A 19,108-nucleotide genomic window follows, 5' to 3' on the forward strand; every position below is an offset into this window, starting at 1 on the left:
GAAACGAAACGAAACGAATCGAAATTTTCTTTTACCAGGGTAATGAGATAAGCAAATACATATGTTTTTTTTTCCCACCCAGCCCTGTGCGTAAGAAGAGAGAGAGAGAGGGAGGGAGAGAGAGAGAGATATTGGTTCAAAAACTTTATTACTCAAGGATAAAAATTTTAGGCATTTCCTATTCTTCCAATCTGCCCTTGCGACACCAATAACAACAATGACGATAACGACACAACAATGATAGTTTTCGTAAATTATACTACTACTACTACTACTACGAATGATAATAATAATCATCATCAAGAGTGAGAGTGAGAGAGACACACACACATACACACAGACAGACAGACAAACTGGGGAAGGTGCGGGGGGAGGAAGGAAGTTGTCGGTCTGAGGAGTGGGGGTGTTGGGGGGAGGGGGGCGGAGGAAGAGAGGAGAGGAGGAGGGTCCTCCCGGCTCACCCGGAACAAAGGGGAGACCAATAGGATCAGGTCGTGTGCCCGCAGGGAGACGTCCGGGGGAATAGATATTATACACATACCGCAGGGGGACAGCCTCCGCCGATCGATCCGTGGCTTGGACAGATCGGTTTGGGTCAGATCAGTGACTCAGCAATCAATGCTTTTGCCTATACTGGGTGAGTAGCTCTTCTCTCTTCTAGCTGGGCCGGCGGACATATATACGGTCGGATTGACGTCCTTCATGATGTGTTTTGTTTTGATGGTGGTGGTGGTGGTGGTGGTGGTGTGTGTGTGTGTGTGTGTGTGTGTGTGTGTGTGTGTGTTTTGCTACTGCTGTTGTTGTTGTTGCTGGTGGTGTTGGTAGTAGTGGTTGTGGTGGTTGTGGTACTGCCGTTGGTGTTGTTCTCCTTCCTCTGTCTGTCTGTCTTTTGGATACATTTGTTTGAATCCAGTATCCTGAGAGTTAATCAATATACCCACCATTACGTTTTGATTGGACAGTCGAAATTTCCTGTGCCCCATTGTATTATTTATTTATTTTATTGTGTGTGTGTGTGTGTGTGTGTGTGTGTGTGTGTGTGTTACTGTATATCATTTTCTGTGTGTGTTACTGTATATCATTTTCTTTGTTTTGTATCCATGAACTCGAGGTCGGATGCAACCCACAGAATGTTCGGTGGAACTATACGATCGCATGCTGTGCGACTGCAGCAGAAGACAGAAAAAGAAAAGTTGAGAAGAGAGACAGAAAGAAAGAGAAAAATAAAGACACGCATAAAGAATAACTGGTTAAAAGGACAGTGAAACTGTAAAAACAAAGAAGGAAGGAAGGGATAGAAGTTTAACCATAACTAGGCAACGAATAAGAAATGAAAGTAAAATAAACATAACTAGGAAAGAAGGAAGTAAAGAAAACACACACACACACACACACACACACACACACACACACACACACACACACACACAAAACCCAGCAAAAACAACCACCATGAAAAGAAAGTCTGTTCTTTACCAAGCCTCTCCCAAATGGTGTTCGTAAGGCAGAGAAAAACAAAGAAGACAATCCGGAAGCAACGATGAACGTTCATGAGCGACGGGTCTTCGGCCAAGTGGATAATAACCGAAGGAGATGCGTGTCCTTTTCCTTCATGTCTATGATCCGCGGCGATCCTCCATCCCCCGCTCCCCGGCCCCCCCCCCCCCGCCCCCCCCCCCCCCCCCCATGAATTATGCATCGTTTGGAAATGTTCCTCCTGGGCTTATACACTGTCAGAGGTGGATGTTGTCAATGCGTCTGTGGTTCATGTTTGTCCCTGGATGACAGTGTGTGGACTGAAAAGGGGGGCGGAGGAGGAGGGGGGTTGGGGTGGTGGTACGTGTTTTGTGGCCTTGTGTTAATGCCGGGGTTTTGGCCAGTTCTTAGTCGAATGAAGGTTTACGCTTGGTTTCGTTTCCCTTTATCTCTTGTTTGCTCCCTCCTCCCCCCCCCCCCCCACCCCCTCTCACTCTGTCAACAACAAGCAGCACAAAGAGGGGGGAAATCCAAAACAAAGACAACTTATCCGTCGGGCAAATCATGGAAATAGACCACTAATCCGATGAGGGGGAAAAAGGGGGGGGCAAATCCAAGAAAACACAGTATACCCAGTTGGACAAATCAAAGAGATACAGCTTAGTTATTGGTTGGAGAGAATCAAAAGCGGGGTGGATGGATGAAAAGCAGGAGAAGCAAAGGGTTAGGAGCGGGGCATAGGGGGTGGAGGGAACATGAAAGAGAATAGAAAATACAGCTCTTCCGTTGAGCTGATAAAAGAACATACAGACTTTGAACAAACTCCGAGAAAATACTCATCTATATTTGTTTCCATACATCAAAGAAAACACGCCATATCTGTTGCATAAGTAAAAAAAATACAGCTTTTCATTTGGGGCGAAATCAAATGAAAGATTATGCGTAGATATTGTTTCTGTTTTTGTTTTGTTTAGGCACAGTCCATCATGTTTCCATTTTGGCCTCAAAAGCTAATAGTTAGCATGAACATTCTGTGCGTCGCTGAATTCAAAACTCCGATTATTTTTCTCATATCGCCGTACTTGTAGGAATAAGAATGTGTGTGTGTGTGTGTGTGTGTGTGTGTGTGTGTGTGTGTGTGTGTGTGTGTGTGTGTGTGTGATCCCACTTTTTGTCTAAATTTAGGTTGTAAGTGTTCGTATACATGTATAAACACATCGTAGCTATTGTTTAGTTTTTTTTTACGTCTGTCGCGCTGCTGCTCCTGTTACTGCTTTTTATTTATTTATTTATTTTTGTTTTATTTACCCATAATATTATTTGATCCCTACCACTACAACCATTACTTACACTGCTGCCATGACGTTTTACCACTAACACAACCACCACCGACAAAACCACTACCATTACCACCACCACCACCATTACCACCACTACCACCATCACTACTACTACTACGAAAGCTGGTGCTAATCATAGTCTTAGACTTCTACGAAAGCTGGTGCTAATCAAAGTCTTAGACTACTACGAAAGCTGGTTCTATTCAAAGTCTTAGATCCCTTTTCCCACTTATAGACCCCCAACCCTCCACCCCCCCATCCCCAGCCTCTTTACTCCACCTTCCCTTTTGTCCGCTCATCCCTCCCCTTTCTCCCTCAGTACCCCCCTCCCCCCAACCCCACCCAGCCCCATTTTATAAAAGTACAAAAAGGCAAAAGTATGAAAGGCGTTTTAGGATGTCAGAATAATAAAAAAGAAGAAAAAAAGAGAGTAAGAATACAAGCAAAAAGCAGGAATGTGGAAAGCCATTCGTGTGGCAGAGATGAAAAAGAAAGAAGCCATTCGTCAAACTGTGTCAGACGAGGAGTTGAGACAGCAAAGTGTCTTTTTTCATCCTGGAAAAGCACTCCCAGAGGGAGTCCTTGTCTCCGTGAGGGAGAGGGAGAGGTAGAGAGGGAATGGTGAGGGTGGGGAAAACGTCTTGGAGGAGCCACAAGGAAGACGGACAGGATTTCCTGAAGACAGGGGTGACAGTGGAGAGTCAGGGATTCGTCAGGAAAAAGACAAGAAGGGTTGTTGTGATTGGTACTGTGTTGACCGACTGACCCCTTTTACATCCCCCCCCCCCCCATCCCCCTTCATTTGTACGGCCTGTGTCTTGTGTCTCAGTTTCTTCCTGTTTTAAGGTGTTCTTTCTTTTTTCTTTTCATTCTTTCAATGACACACACACACAAGCGCGCGCGAACACGCACGCTTACACACACACATACACACACACACACACACACACACACACTCACACACAGAAAGCCCTACATACTGACCCCAGACCCTCCCCCACAACATAGGGAACGAACCGTCCACACGGAAGACAGGTTTTGTTCTGCCCAGTCAACATGACGTGTAGTGTGTCTTCCGGCGCTCTCAAAACCAGTCCCTCAGCTTATTACTTGTTTGCCTGTACATGCGTGCGTGCATGCACACATTCACACATACACACACACGCGCGCGCGCGCGCGCACACACACACGCGCACGCACGCACGCACGCACGCACACACACATATGTATGCACACATACGCGTACACGCACGGACGCGCGCGCGCGCACACACACACACACACACACACACAAATAAAGAAGGTGAAAGAACTGAAGGAAGGGGAAAAAAAAATCACCCCCCTCGCATCTCTCACGCCCCCACTCCTCCCCTCTCCACCCCAAAGCCCTTTTTTCCCCCTTTCTTTTCCCAAACATATTAATGCGGAAACCAAAGTAGTCACCAAAGAGAGTTTTCCACAATCTCCCCTCCCCACCGAAAACTAGGCCAAGGACAGCAACTGAATCTTGTGGGAGTTATTTCCCTTCTTTGTGTGTGGTGAAGGTGAAGGAGGGGGGCGCGGGGGGGTCTGTGAACAATGGCACCACCAATTGCTGGCTGTTAGTGTCAGTCAGAGGCCATCGTCGATTTCACAGAGACAGATCCTAAATGTGCTAAGTGAAAAGGAAGATGCATTCGTCAAATCTGTGTCAGACGAGGAATGAAACGGGCACAACGGTCTTTGTTCATCCTAAAAGCACTCCCAGAATTTTCTCGTGAGGATGATGTTTAGATAGTTGAATGGTTTGAGGTGCGTGGTAATTTTGGAGGGGGAGAGGGTTGTTGAGAGTGACAAAGGAAGGGGTTGTCAGAAAGAGAAGGGTGTGTGTGATTGTACTGTGTTGACCGCGCCCACCCCCCGATGTGGTTTTGGTCTATTTTACTTTCGGGCTCTTTTTTACATCTTTCTGACACACACACAGCGCGGCGAAAGCATTTACAAACACACCTCCACACACCTACCCAGCCCTCTCTACCCCACCCACCCCCACACTAGGCACTCACCGAGCAGTTTTGTTTCTCCTTCTTATTTCCTTCCGCCTCTCCTCCTCACTTATTACTTTTTCCTGACATTTGCATCCATACACTACCACACACGCGCGCGCGCAACTACTACAACAGCAAGCAACGCACACAATAGTCACACGCTACACAGGACGCGCACCGCCGACACACACACACAAATAAAGAAGGTGAAAGAACTGAAGGAAGGGGAAAAAAAATCACCCCCCTCGCATCTCTCACGCCCCCACTCCTCCCCTCTCCACCCCAAAGCCCTTTTTTCCCCCTTTCTTTTCCCAAACATATTAATGCGGAAACCAATGTAGTCACCAAAGAGAGTTTTCCACAATCTCCCCTCCCCACCGAAAACTAGGCCAAGGACAGCAACTGAATCTTGTGGGAGTTATTTCCCTTCTTTGTGTGTGGTGAAGGTGAAGGAGGGGGGCGCGGGGGGGTCTGTGAACAATGGCACCACCAATTGCTGGCTGTGGTCAGTCAGTGCCATCGTCGGATTTCACAGAGACCAGGATCTCCTAAATGCGTAAGGTCACGCGAGGCAGATTGCATTATCGTCAACCATCAGCTTGCAGCAGAGCTGGGAAATGAAAAAGGCTCCACCGTCGTTGCCACACAGTACTGCTCACGATTTTCTGTCAGATTTTTATTTTTATTTATTTTTTATTTTTTGTTGTCTGTGTATTTTTGAGTGTGTGAGGTGGTGTGAGAGTGAAAAGGAAGGGGTGGAGAGGAGTGTGTGTGTGTGTATGTGTGTGCGCGCGCCCACGCCCGCGGATGTGTGAGATCATAGATTCGGGCTGATTAGATAGATGGCCGTGCTGTGATGCAGCAGTGGCGGCAATGCTTTTAAACACTCTCCACCTACCCCCCCTCCCCCCCACCCCTATACCCTATGCACTCTCGCTTTTTATTTTTCTTCCTTTAACCTCCGCTTCCTCTCATCTTACTCTCATATCATTTCTCACATCTCACCGGTGGACGAACTTACTTTACTATTATCGTCAAGCAAACGCACAGCATGCACGCTCACAGGTACACACACACACACACACACACACACAAATAAAGAAGGTGAAAGAACTGAAGGAAGGGGAAAAAAAATCACCCCCCTCGCATCTCTCACGCCCCCACTCCTCCCCTCTCCACCCCAAAGCCCTTTTTTCCCCCTTTCTTTTCCCAAACATATTAATGCGGAAACCAAAGTAGTCACCAAAGAGAGTTTTCCACAATCTCCCCTCCCCACCGAAAACTAGGCCAAGGACAGCAACTGAATCTTGTGGGAGTTATTTCCCTTCTTTGTGTGTGGTGAAGGTGAAGGAGGGGGGCGCGGGGGGGTCTGTGAACAATGGCACCACCAATTGCTGGCTGTGGTCAGTCAGTGCCATCGTCGGATTTCACAGAGACCAGGATCTCCTAAATGCGTAAGGTCACGCGAGGCAGATTGCATTATCGTCAACCATCAGCTTGCAGCAGAGCTGGGAAATGAAAAAGGCTCCACCGTCGTTGCCACACAGTACTGCTCACGATTTTCTGTCAGATTTTTATTTTTATTTATTTTTTATTTTTTGTGGTCTGTGTATTTTTGAGTGTGTGAGGTGGTGTGAGAGTGAAAAGGAAGGGGTGGAGAGGAGTGTGTGTGTGTGTATGTGTGTGCGCGCGCCCACGCCCGCGGATGTGTGAGATCATAGATTCGGGCTGATTAGATAGATGGCCGTGCTGTGATGCAGCAGTGGCGGCAATGCTTTTAAACACTCTCCACCTACCCCCCCTCCCCCCCACCCCTATACCCTATGCACTCTCGCTTTTTATTTTTCTTCCTTTAACCTCCGCTTCCTCTCATCTTACTCTCATATCATTTCTCACATCTCACCGGTGGACGAACTTACTTTACTATTATCGTCAAGCAAACGCACAGCATGCACGCTCACAGGTACACACACACACACACACACACACACACACGCAAACACACGCGCGCGTGCACACACGCACACACATACACACGCACACACACACACACACACATACACACACACACACACACACAGACACACATACACAGACACACACACACACACTCGGGAAGTAGAGAGAGGACAGGGACAGAGACCAAGAGATAGACTCAGTCACGGAACCTGAGACCCATTTCTCCCCCCCCCCCCCCCCAACTCCCCCTATGTGTGTAGAGACGGTTAGGTCTGTATGATAGTATAATACAGCTGATGGTATGGTCTGTTTTCTCACAGTTGTCATGCGCTCACCAGTGATAATATTACGGTGGAGTGTTGTAAAACAGTACAATAGTTATGGACACGCTTGCAGTCATAACTGATATAATAATACATGCGTATTCTGGGCGCCTTGACAGAATCATGCAATTGTGTGCAGATACGTTCGTCACATGCTTGCCTTGTGCGCGTATTTGTTTACACACACACACACACACACACACATACACACACACACACGCACGCACGCATGCGTCAGTGCGCGCGCACACACACACACACGTACGCACGCACGCATGCGCGCGTACACACACACACACACACACACACACACACGATCGTCTATAGAAATGAAAAGACTTCTTCCACGACACACGAGTACGCAAGGGCGTCCCGGCTGACACACCCACACCGACACGTGCTAAAAGAAAAAAAAAAGTGTGAGGAATTTCGTTTTTCAACAGACGATGGTGCAGAGAATGGGAGAGAAGTAGAGTGAGTGACTGGCTGAGCAAATGATGTTTTCACTGCTGTAATTACCTGAAGTAACAACAGCTGTCATTCTAATAGGTAGGCTGAGAGTTCAGGCATGCCAAAAACCTCTTTCGCCAACTCTCTCTCTCTCTCTCTCTCTCTCTCTCTCTCTCTCTCTCTGTGTGTGTGTGTGTGTGTGTGTGTGTGTGTGTGTGCGCGCTTGCTTGCTTCTTATTTTGATGGATTGTTCGTCTTTGTCTCTGCAGAACTTTGAAAAAGTTTTCCCATCTTCTAAATGTATATTTATTCTATTCTATTTATTTATTTCATTTTGTTGTTTCCTTTTCCATTATCTTTTATCGGTGTTTTCCTTCTTTCTCTTCATTTTCTTTTGAATCTGTTTTTCCTTCTTCAATTTCCTGGAGAAATTCACATTCACTTTTTACGGGTCTTTTTTGCTTTCCTTTTCAGTTTTTTGCGCCTCTTTCATTTCCTTCAGGCGGTTTACATTTACGCATTTATTTCTGTTTTTCTTCTTTTTTTCCCCCTCCCTTTTTTTTCCTTTTTGTATTGTTTATCTGTGTCCTTTCCCCCTCCCTCTATCTCTCTGACATACCCTCGGCATACACTCTGTGTGTGTGTGTGTGTGTGTGTGTGTGTGTGTGTGCGTGCGTGCGTGCGTGCGTGCGTGTGTGACCCAGCTACAATCCCATCATTTCCGTCGTGGTGGTCTCTCTCTCTCTTTGATTCAGCCTTTGTTTCGTTATTTTATTTTTTTTTATTTTTGTTGTTGCTGGTTTGAATGTGTTCCCTCCTTTCTCTTCTTTCTGTCTTTCTTTTTCCTCCATTCTTTCTTTCTCCTGTTTGTTCTCCGTGTCTGCCCTTTCATTTCTTTCAGATGGTTCACATTGGTTTCAATCTTGTTTCTGTTGTTTGTATCTGGCTCTCGTCTGGAGTTCGGTGTCACGTCCTTTATTATGTTCTCTCTGTGTGTGTGTGTGTGTGTGTGTGTGTGTGTGTGTGTAGGGGAGAAAAGAGTTGCCTATCGTTCAGGTCGGCTGGGTTAGAAGAACTCTGTGTGTGTGTGTGTGTGTGTGTGTGTGTGTGTGTGTGTGGAGAGAAGGGTGTGTGTGTGTGTGTGTGTATGTGTGTGGAGAGAATTGTGTGTGTGTGTGGAGAGAGAAGGGTGTGTGTGTGGGGGTGGGTGGGGGGGGGGGGACATTATTTATCAGTTTCATAACCACTCTCATGTGTTTTTGATTTGCTGTTTACTTTTTGATATCAGCATATATTTTGAATGGTGTTACTTTGTATCCTCCATGCCCCGTCTAGGGACAAAAGGATTAGATATTCTTTATTCTTGTGTATACACATAAATGTTTTATTTTTTTCATATATATCTAGATATTCACCCTCCGACTTCCCAGCCAGTCTGTTGTTGTTCATCTCAGCCTTACACAGCACAGCTAACCAAAGAGATGAGAACATGTTCATCACTATACACACAGACATGGACATAATTGTGTTAGTATAACAGCGAACAATACTGAACATGTTTTTGATGGACAACACGGAAATGGTACCAATCAAGGATTATGAGTAAAACAAATATGGAAACAACGTTTCTTACATCTAGTATCTAGAACAGAGAGCCGTGGAAAGAAAACTAAAGCGAATAAAAAAACCCAGTCATGCATATTACGTCGGACAGAACGTGTTTTGGAGTGATCACAATCGTGCAAAAATCCGAACCAAAATCAGATTATTAATTTACACTCCTATGTGTTTCTATCGTCTGTGGGCTAAGGACCTATGAGGGTGGCTTTCCTGGACGTGACAAATGTTGAAGAATGATTATGATTATATAACTCGGGAAAAGAAAAAAAAGAAATCGGTATTTCTATGGCATGACCATTCAGCTTCCAGAAGGCCTCCCGGAGGGGGGGGGGGGGGGAGGGGAGGGAGAGGAGGGTGTTTGTTGACTTTCAGGATCTTGTTCTGGCACAGGCGGCATCGGTCGTCGACCTGGATACATGTGAGGGAGGGGCAAGGAGGGAAGAGGGTGGGTGGTGGTGACTAGAAGTTTGCTGTAGCTTGTCAACGTATAAAATGTGGCGTGAGGTATTGGTGGTAAAACAAGGAAAGGAGGAGGAGAGGGGTGCGGGGGTATTATGAGAAAGAAGAGGGACGTTTTGAAGATGTTAAAGGGCGAGGGATGTATGCTAGTTTTGATGGAGGAACACGGTATGAGCAGAGAATGCCTAGAGTCCACGTATTGGCTTCAGAACAACAGTTCTGCCACTGAAGCCATCATGGAACACGAGATTTCGTGTGCCCCCCCTCCCTTTGTCGTTGTCGTTACTGGTGTCTTTTGTCCGTTTTTGTCTTTTCCTTTGTTGGGGATGTGGGGGGCGGAGCTGGGGGGTGGGGGTTCAGCTTGCTCGTATTCCGTTCTCGTTAAAACAGGAGAATGGGCACCACATTCTCCACCCCCACCTCCGTGCCCCCCACCTACCTACCACCGTCCCTTACCTCCGAACGTTTTTTTCTCGGATGACTACAGATTCATTGTGGTATTATGTTGCTTAGGTATGGCAGAAGAATCTTGATAATCGATATGCGACAATGCAGCTCGGATGATCTTTAAAAAAAAAAAAACAACTGCTTTATTGTGTTGCTTATTGAACAGTTTTTTCAGAAGTGCAATGTACTGTGACATCTGATTGTTGGAGATTTTTGACGACATGGCTTCTCTTTTATTCCATCAACGGCTTTTGAAATTGTATAATAAAGAGGACAAAAACCGTTTCCGGATATTGCATCTCAAATTCAGGATTTGATGTATAATGCATAGTTATAAAACGTGTATGAACATGTTTTTGCTCCATTCCTCGTTGTTAGAGGCGTGTTTTTTGTTGTTGTTGTTGCTTTTCTAATTATTTGATTCTTGATGGTTTGTTGTTTCCCTGTCATTGTTTTTTTGTCCGTCCGCGTGTTTGGTTTCCTATATTGCTCTGTTTCATTATTTGCCCCTCCCTTCTGTCCCCCTTACCCTTCTTTGTGTGTGTGTGTGTGTGTGTGTGTGTGTGTGTGTGTGTGTGTGTGTGTGTGTTGGGGGTAGGGCGGTATATTCCTGTCTTTACCATGGTTTGAGGTGTAAAATACCTTTACCATTGTTTAAGGTATAATGCATTTTTACTCAATGATATTAGACTGTGGAAGAAATATGCGCAATCTGAAAGCCTTTATGTTTGTGTAACTGTTTTTGTTTAATCACGTGTGTGTACCTGTCTTCCTATATTCGAATTATTTTAGTCTAAGTATGGTTCCAAATACTAACACGGAAATTCAATCTTTGCATCATTCACAGTGTGCATGCATGTTTGTTAAGCCTCTGTTATCGAAATCAATTGCTAGCGTTTAACAGAGCAGAAAAGAACTTGCCGCGTCAGTTGTTTGTTGAATGAAAAGATAATGGATTTTGGATTGAACAGAAAATACGGTAATCGCCTGTGTTTGTCCTTGCACTCTCGCGAGATTTGTTTCGAAATAAAAGACGTTTTGGTGTGGAAGATACCAGAGAGAGAGAGAGAGAGAGAGAAGGGGGACGGATATTCTGGTTCAGTTGTGACGTGCCTACAGCCGTCTTTTGTCCAATCAATACCCGTTTGCCTCCTCTCTTCCTTTCGTGGCCGTGTGCTGATTTCTGGGAGAAGGGATTACCTAAAAGCAGTTGGAAGCTGACCTGAGTGGAACGGCTAATGAAATTTTAATGACTGCTTCTCGCTGGAAGTCTAGAAAGACTCTTGGCTTAGATGTTGACCGTATTGCTTTGATGTACATCGACCTCTTCAGAGTTCTGTATCAATTCTGGTCCAAGACCACGGGCACACTAAAAGCATGGCCATTCTTCGACAGGGGCGGTGATAAAAGGAGAAAAATGGAATTACTTCCACGAGTATTGACTTTTTTTTTCTCCTCGGGACGAATTACTGTGAGAATCGAAGCGTTCGTGTTTGAAGACAACGGCGGACCAGCGACGGAGGTTGCTAACAGGCTTTTTGGAACTTTAAACCACCCGGAGCGTTGTGAAAAGACGGGGGGTCAGAATAACGCTGAGTCAACTTTTAATGTAATGAAACTCGCGGACGATGGCAAAACACGGTTGGATTGAGGGCAAGGGCAAAGCCGTTGTCTGAGAAGCAGCACGGCTGTTGTTGGAGCCGTGTGAATTGTGGTGTGACTAGCATGCTGTCTGGGATGTGACTATGGGCATGACCTGGTGTCGTTGTTCAAAGACCGCCAGCCGTAGAGGACCCCCCGTCCCCCGAACCACGCCACGTTCTTGGGAACAAGACCGCAGCCCTGAGCAGCCTGACCTTCAGGGCGTCAGCCACCAGGTCGTTAAACTCCACCAGCTTGAGAGGACCACCAAGTTCATTTCTGACCTTGACCTACTTTCTGGGCCCATTTCTGGCCTTACCTTAATTGCTCGCGTTATGTTCGAAAGTTTTGAACTTTTTTGTTTCTTTCTTCCTTTCCCCTTTTTTCTGTCTTATTTGCTCTCTCTCTCTCTCTCTCTCTCTCTCTCTCTCTCTCTCTCTCTCTCTCTCTCTCTCTCTCTCTCTCTCTCTCTCTCTGTGTCTCCCCCTCTCCCTCCCTCCCTCAGTGTCCGTACTTCAAACCATCTCAGCAACACCTCTCTCTCTCTTCCGACCCTCCCTCCTCACCCCGCCCCATCTCTCGCTCTCTCTGTGTCCGTGCTTCAAACCATCTGAGCAACGCCCTCCCCCCTCACTCTCTCTCTCTCTCTGTGCGCGCGCACGTTTATTCAGAGCAAAGACAACGCACGAGTCCAAGAAGTATCATTGCAGACCATGTAACCCTGTGATCAGCTGTGTTCCGAACTGCCGAGTGTTCCCACGATTCTTGGATTCTGCATCTCTCCCACACCTGTGTAAAGTTCCAGCAGCTCAGTGTTTGCAGAGCTCTTTATTCCCGATATTCCTTCAACACTTATTTATCATCAGTGTTGTCTTTTAAAAATTTTTTTATATTATTATTATTATTACTACTACTACTACCTTTAAAAAAAATGAAATTATTATTTATTTATTATTTATTATTTTATTTATGTACGCTTATAGTTCACTTCATCAAGTTTTTGCGCATTATGCATATTATTATTAGTAGTAGTAGTTCCTTTTTAAAAAAAAAATGTATTTATGTATTATTTATTCACCCACCCCACCCCCCTTTTTTTTTCAAGGCCTGACTAAGCGCGTTGGGTTACGCTCTGGTCAGGCATCTGCTTGGCAGATGTGGTGTAGCGTATATGGATTTGTCCGAACGCAGTGACGCCTCCTTGAGCTACTGAAACTGAAAAACTTCAACACTACGAATCTGCAATTCTGTATTCGTCCCTCCAGCATGTCTGCACACAATGCTCATTCACCTCTATATCCCCACAACTTTTTGTTTCACTGTACACAGTGCATATTCACCTCTATATCCCCACACCTTTTTGTTTCACTGCACACAGTGCATATTCACCTCGATATCCCCACAACTTTTTTTTCACTGCACACAGTGCATATTCACCCCTATATCCCTACAACTTTTTTTCACTGCACACAGTGCATATTCACCTCTGTATCCCCAGAACTTTTTTTTCACTGCACACAGTGCATATTCACCCTTATATCCCCACAACTTTTTTTTTCACTGCACACAGTGCATGTTCACCCTTATATCCCCACAACTTTTTTTTTCACTGCACACAGTGCATATTCACCTCTATATCCCAACTTCTATTGTTCCACTGCACACAATGCTCATTCACCTCTATATCCCCACAACGTATGTTTTTTCATTATACATAGTGCATATTCACCTCGATATCCCCGCAACTTTTTTTTTTCTCTCTCCATCCTCATTTCTGTGTTATCAGTATAAGTACTGCTGATTACTGCGTGAGTGTTTTCATTGGTCTACGTTTTGACACTGTCAGCTGCAGCAACAAGGAGCAGTTGAAATGTGGAACTTTGAAAAGTGAAGTCCTTTGGGTCAGTAAGCTGTTTGGGATATAGGGAGAGGTGATGCTGTGGATTCCCTTCCGTCCGTTGTGTCTGTGTTGAACGATTGGTATACTGGCATAGCCACGCTCGATATTCGGTTTTGATTTAATGTATGGAGTTGAATGGTGTGGTATTAGTTCTGTATGTAGCGTGTTGTGACGAGCGCAGTAATGTACAATATTAAGTTGTCCCAAATATTCACGTATGTAATGCTTTTTTGTTTGATTTTGGATATGAATGTAACTTTGTACATAGTGTTTAAACGTTCAAACCGAGTTCCTGGCTACAGTTAAACATCAGTCAAGTGAATGTTGTTACAAATGTTAGCGACGGAAGGTCACTTGTTAACGTCCTTTCAAGCACTTCTGTGATATACGCTCAGAACCGATTTTCATTCGTAAAGGATACAGTTGAAATGTTTAAAAAAAACAACAAAAACAACAACAACCAAACAAATAAACAAAACAAAATAAAAAAACACGAAAAAAGACAACAGTAACAAAACAAAACAAAACCGCTTTCAGCAGCTAAAAAAAAAAAAAAATCAGACAAAGTCAAGGCCATCATGATGCTGACATTGGGGCATGCTCTGGTTTTCGTCTTAAAAATTTTTTTTTGACAAATGGACAGAAACAAAAAACAAAAAAACCCAGATTTCCACGGAAAGCATTGCCGTGTGTGACGTCTCTCTCCAGTGGAGAGGAAAATAACCCGCCCGATTGGGGCATGTTTGTCACAAGAATTATCATTCACGGAAGCTTCGTTTTTGCGTTATTTGTTCTCTCTTCCCCCCCACCCCCTTCCCCCTCCCCACCCCCTCTGCGATACTGATTTCTTGCACTCAACCGGTTTGTGCTTGTTTGCACATTACGCTTGATCTCATGGGGGAAAAAAAGGAAAGAAAATAAAGAAAGAAAAAAAAAGAAGGATGTTGGCTTAACAACTGTAGTACATCATTGTCAGTGGTAATTGATGGGGTGCAGCTCCGCGATACCTCTCCAATTCTGAAAAATGAAGCAATCCGAAAGGGAAATTATCCACTATCAGCATCCCGCATAAACCAAGTTTACAAGCCAGCACCGTGCACGTGCAAGAACATGGCGGATCGATCTGATTGGTTGGAAGATCGTTCAGTCTTTGTTAACCAACTTCCTGATTGGTTCGGTTTTTTTGTTGTTGTGGTGGGTTTTTTTCCCCCCTCGTCTCGTGCACGGAGCATAGAGCCCCCGGCTGAAATTGCATCCTGTCCTTGCGGTTTGTGACGTGTGCTGGTTCAGACGACAGGGGATCGATGACGCACGTGTTTACGTTTCTGTTAGCGATGGAACATCGATATTTCCCTTTTTGTTTTCGGAGACGTTTCGATCTTGCTCTGCAGTTTCGTCCGGCCAGAAGGAGGATTCCATGGCTCCGTTCCACGTTTTTTGGGGCCGGAACTTTTTTATTATTATTATTATTATTATTATTATTATTATTATATATATATATATATATATATATTTTATTATTATTATTATTTTTTTTTTTTAGGTTTTCGGCGTATGGAATTTCAGTCATTATTGAAATGTTGTACGCTATCGACTTCCTTGTCTGGTTCATGGATGGCAGTAATTGGGCGTGGGGATTGTTAACAGTCTGGGGTCTGGTTCCTTCAGATGAATGAATGCAAGGCAGTCTTGGTGTCAGACAGGAATTTAAAAAAGGCACAAAGACAGAAGTGCGACATTGTTATGTCCATATGTTCTCCTCTCTGTCTGTCTGTCTGTATCTCGCCTCTCTCTCACTCTTTGCCTCATTCTCTCTTCTCCAGTTTTGTTTTCTCTATCCATAAGTGTGTGTGTGTGTGTGTGTGTGTGTGTGTGCGTGGGTGTGTGTGTTAGGAAAATGTTCCTTTTCATCGAGATGGAAAGCCTTCCCCCAGAGAAACCGCAAACAACAAAACCCACCTGGCAAACTTTCCTCGTTATCCCCTGATGATTGTCAGCACGGGCATTACAGGCTTAGGGACAAGGCGTTACTGTAACACGAACCCCAGGTGGGCGGACGTTATAACCGTAGGTTACCTGTGTTTCTGAACCGTGACTCAAGGATCAATGACGTATGCAGGACAACTTGCGTGGCTGGCCAGCGGTAACGTAACCCTCGTGAAATATGAAGACGGTAGAACAGTTAAGCTCCGATGAGCATCTAATCCCCTTATCTGTTTTGTTGTAGTTCGGGGCCGGGTTTCCTCTGCTGGGTTGCCTCGAGGTGACTCACTCTGGTCCTCTAAGAACCCCCCATACAGAGAGAGAGAGAGAGAGAGAGAGATGTCAGGATGGTGATGAGCCAATAGGAGTGTCTTCCCAAAGTGTCACACACACACACACACACACACACACACACACACACACACACCTACCTCTGTTCACACACCCCTGCTCACCCACCCACACCCCTGCTCCCGCCCTCCCTCTCTCCTCCCTTTTCCCACCACACTCCCCTCCATCCACAAGCCTCATCCTGACCCACAGACACTTACTCATATACACACACACACTTACTCACACACACACACACACACACACACACACACACACAGAGGCAAGCGCGCGCGTGTTTTTTGTTTGTTCTTTGTTCTTTCATTTTTAGTAGCTTGCATGCGCACGCGCAGGCTCACACGCATCACACACACAGTTGTTACATACTAAATCATAATGTAATAGTATCTTATCCACATGTTTTTCTTTTTACATAATAATTGATGTGTGCATGGTGATAAGTAAAGGGTGTGTCAGTTGTTTTTTTTTTTCTCTTTGATTTTTGCTGACGGGCATTTTATTTTAAGTGAGCCTAAAGAGAATTTTCTGTTTTTGATTGAAGCAGGTAATAAAGTATTTTGAATTGAATTGAAATTCTATCCTCCGCACTTTTCCCGATCGTTTAGTGACTTTTCCATTGGATTAATTAACGTATAAGGCGATTGAGGTGTCCCTGGCAGACACCATCGGTAGCTATTTCGCCTCTGGAGGGTCATTCATATGTGTGTTGGGGGGTGGGGGTGGGGGGAGCTAAGCGGATTTTTGTACGGGTTTTGTGCGAACAGAACGAGAGTGATCAGCACGACGTTGGGGGGGGGGGGGGGGGGGGGGGGGGAGAGAAGAAAGAAAATCAATTTGAAGAAGAAAAGAAAAAAAAAAAGCAGCTGTCTGTCTGTCTGATTTCTTCTCAACGCGAACTTTCTGTTTGATAGTACAACTGCAGATGCGATGTTATGATCCGTTTTATTCCACGCATCACCGCGAGTAAGAAATCACCACTTACATAGACACACATCACAAGATGCAAAAGATATCAGAGATATGTGACAATTGAAGACGAGGAAAATCCATTTTCATGGGAATACAAGAAGAAGCACGAGGAAAGGGCATAGTCAGTAAAATATGAAAAAAGCTACCTGCATCGACAGTATGAATATTTAGAGAGAACAAGACTGATAGGTGTGTGGCAATATGAGGTCAGGTCAGCCCATCTCTTGTGTATATTTATTTATTTTTGTACAATACAAGCATGCTTGAGAAAAAAATAATCACTTCCTACAGGTACAGAATAATTTACACAAGAGCTGAAAAATAATACATTTTTGGTGATTCGAGTACATTAATAGCGAGCTGAGAAAAGCCCTTTTCACAGGTTTTTATAAACAGACAGTTCTTTGTGAGCCCAGCCAGCTTACCCCCCCCCCCACCCCTGCTCTTCCCCAACACCCACCCATCCTCCAGTGACCTTCACCCGTAAGTTTAATAGGGGTTAGGTGGGGGAGGAGGGGGATGGTGGATATGCTGAGCTTTAAAGAGAGATGGCGGTCGTGTTATCGTGTACAGAGCCCAACATCATAGAGTGAGTAAATGACTTTAAAGGATTCGAGGAACGACAGTTCTCGGCCAGGGAGTCTGGCTGGCAGGCGAATTAGAAAGCTATCTGTAGGTGGGCGCTTGTCGTCGGCCCAGGGTTTTGGCAGGGACTGATGGGATTGTGGCGGATAAAGGGTGGCTTTGTCAGCCAAGGTCAGAGAGGGTCGGGTCAGGTCTGGGTCAGTCTTTGTTTTCCATCGACATGCTGGTGGTGGGCGTGCATGGGTTTTGTGTTTTGTTGTCACGTTTTCCGGGACGCATGCAGTTTTATGATTTATATGCCTGTGGATAACAGCAGCAAGATTCTCTCTCTCTCTCTCTCTCTCTCTCTCTCTGTGTGCACGCACGTGTTGTGTGTGCGTGGGTATGTGCTCCAGTATGAGTTCTGTGTAAGCGTGTGTGTGTGTGTGTGTGTGTGTGTGTGTGTGTGCCTGCGCACGCGTTCATAGGTGCGAATGTGTCATGCGCACGACGTGCATGAGCTACCAAAAATAAGTGAGCGCTGTTACAGAAATGTTCAATTTGCTTCAAAGAGGCAGCTGCACAAAGTGAAGTTTTGATAACCACGTCTCCTGGGATGGATTTACCGGTCTTCCCCCGTCTTCTGCGATGGGCGTCGACTGAGCTCTGTGGTCATGGTGTTCAAATAGTGACCGTGGTTGTCTGATGGGCGTCTTCCCGTTCGTCACTGTCCCTTGTACGTTCGTTCACACGTTCATTTTTCTCTCTGAATGCACTAAGAGAGACAGAGTGATAAAAGGAGGACACGTGAACGGTGTTACTCATTGAGGACCATCAGGGTCCAGTTCAAAGGGGGGAGAAAATAAACACGATGAAACTGAATCGTTGGCTGAAAGGTCTTTTTTTTTTTTTACCCCCTCCTACCCTCCCACCCCCACCCCCCACTCCACCGCAATACTGAATAGATTCACGGGGGAACAAATATGCACAATCAATACCTTTGTAATGTAGTGTGTGTGTGTGTGTGAGAGAGAGAGAGAGAGAGAGAGAGAGAGAGAGAGAAAACACAAGAACATCGCAATGGCCATAAAAGCGATCAAACGTACACGATAATGCGTACTGCAGCCTATAAAACAGCCACACAAAAAACACCGCCCAAACAACCGCTCCACATATTTGTAACACACACACACACACACACACACACACACAGAGTGTTGCAGTGTGTAACAGAACAAAGACGCGGACAACAAAGGCGACACTTTGTTACATGGTGTTGTAAATGTTCACGTCCTATTTCCAAGGGTTGGCGCACTACATAATCATGCCAGTGCATAAATTGACACTAACAGTTTATAGGGTGAGAAGATTGTATGCCAGATTCGGTCTTTTCATTGCGGTTTTTGTTGTTGTTGTTGTTGTCGTTGTCGTCGTGGAATTTCCCGTCGGACCTTGTACCCACACCACTCCTACACACCGTTGTTCTCTTACCACCTCACTCCCACTTCTTTTGATGTGCAGTATGTTTTTATTGTGTAGTTCTGTGCGGTGAAACTGACGAATGGGTTTTGTGCGCACTTGCAGCGTAGTTCATTGTGG

At 45.3% G+C, this 19,108-nt stretch overlaps 1 protein-coding gene across 2 annotated transcripts in view; it reads left to right on the plus strand.

Moving 5' to 3' along the window:
• Positions 1-19,108, plus strand: part of LOC143288149 (uncharacterized) — a 528,503-nt gene that overhangs the window by 69,920 nt on the left and 439,475 nt on the right. The window lies entirely within an intron of this gene.

The sequence above is a fragment of the Babylonia areolata genome, chromosome 1 (assembly GCF_041734735.1).
Source record: "Babylonia areolata isolate BAREFJ2019XMU chromosome 1, ASM4173473v1, whole genome shotgun sequence".
NCBI lineage: Eukaryota > Metazoa > Mollusca > Gastropoda > Neogastropoda > Buccinidae > Babylonia > Babylonia areolata.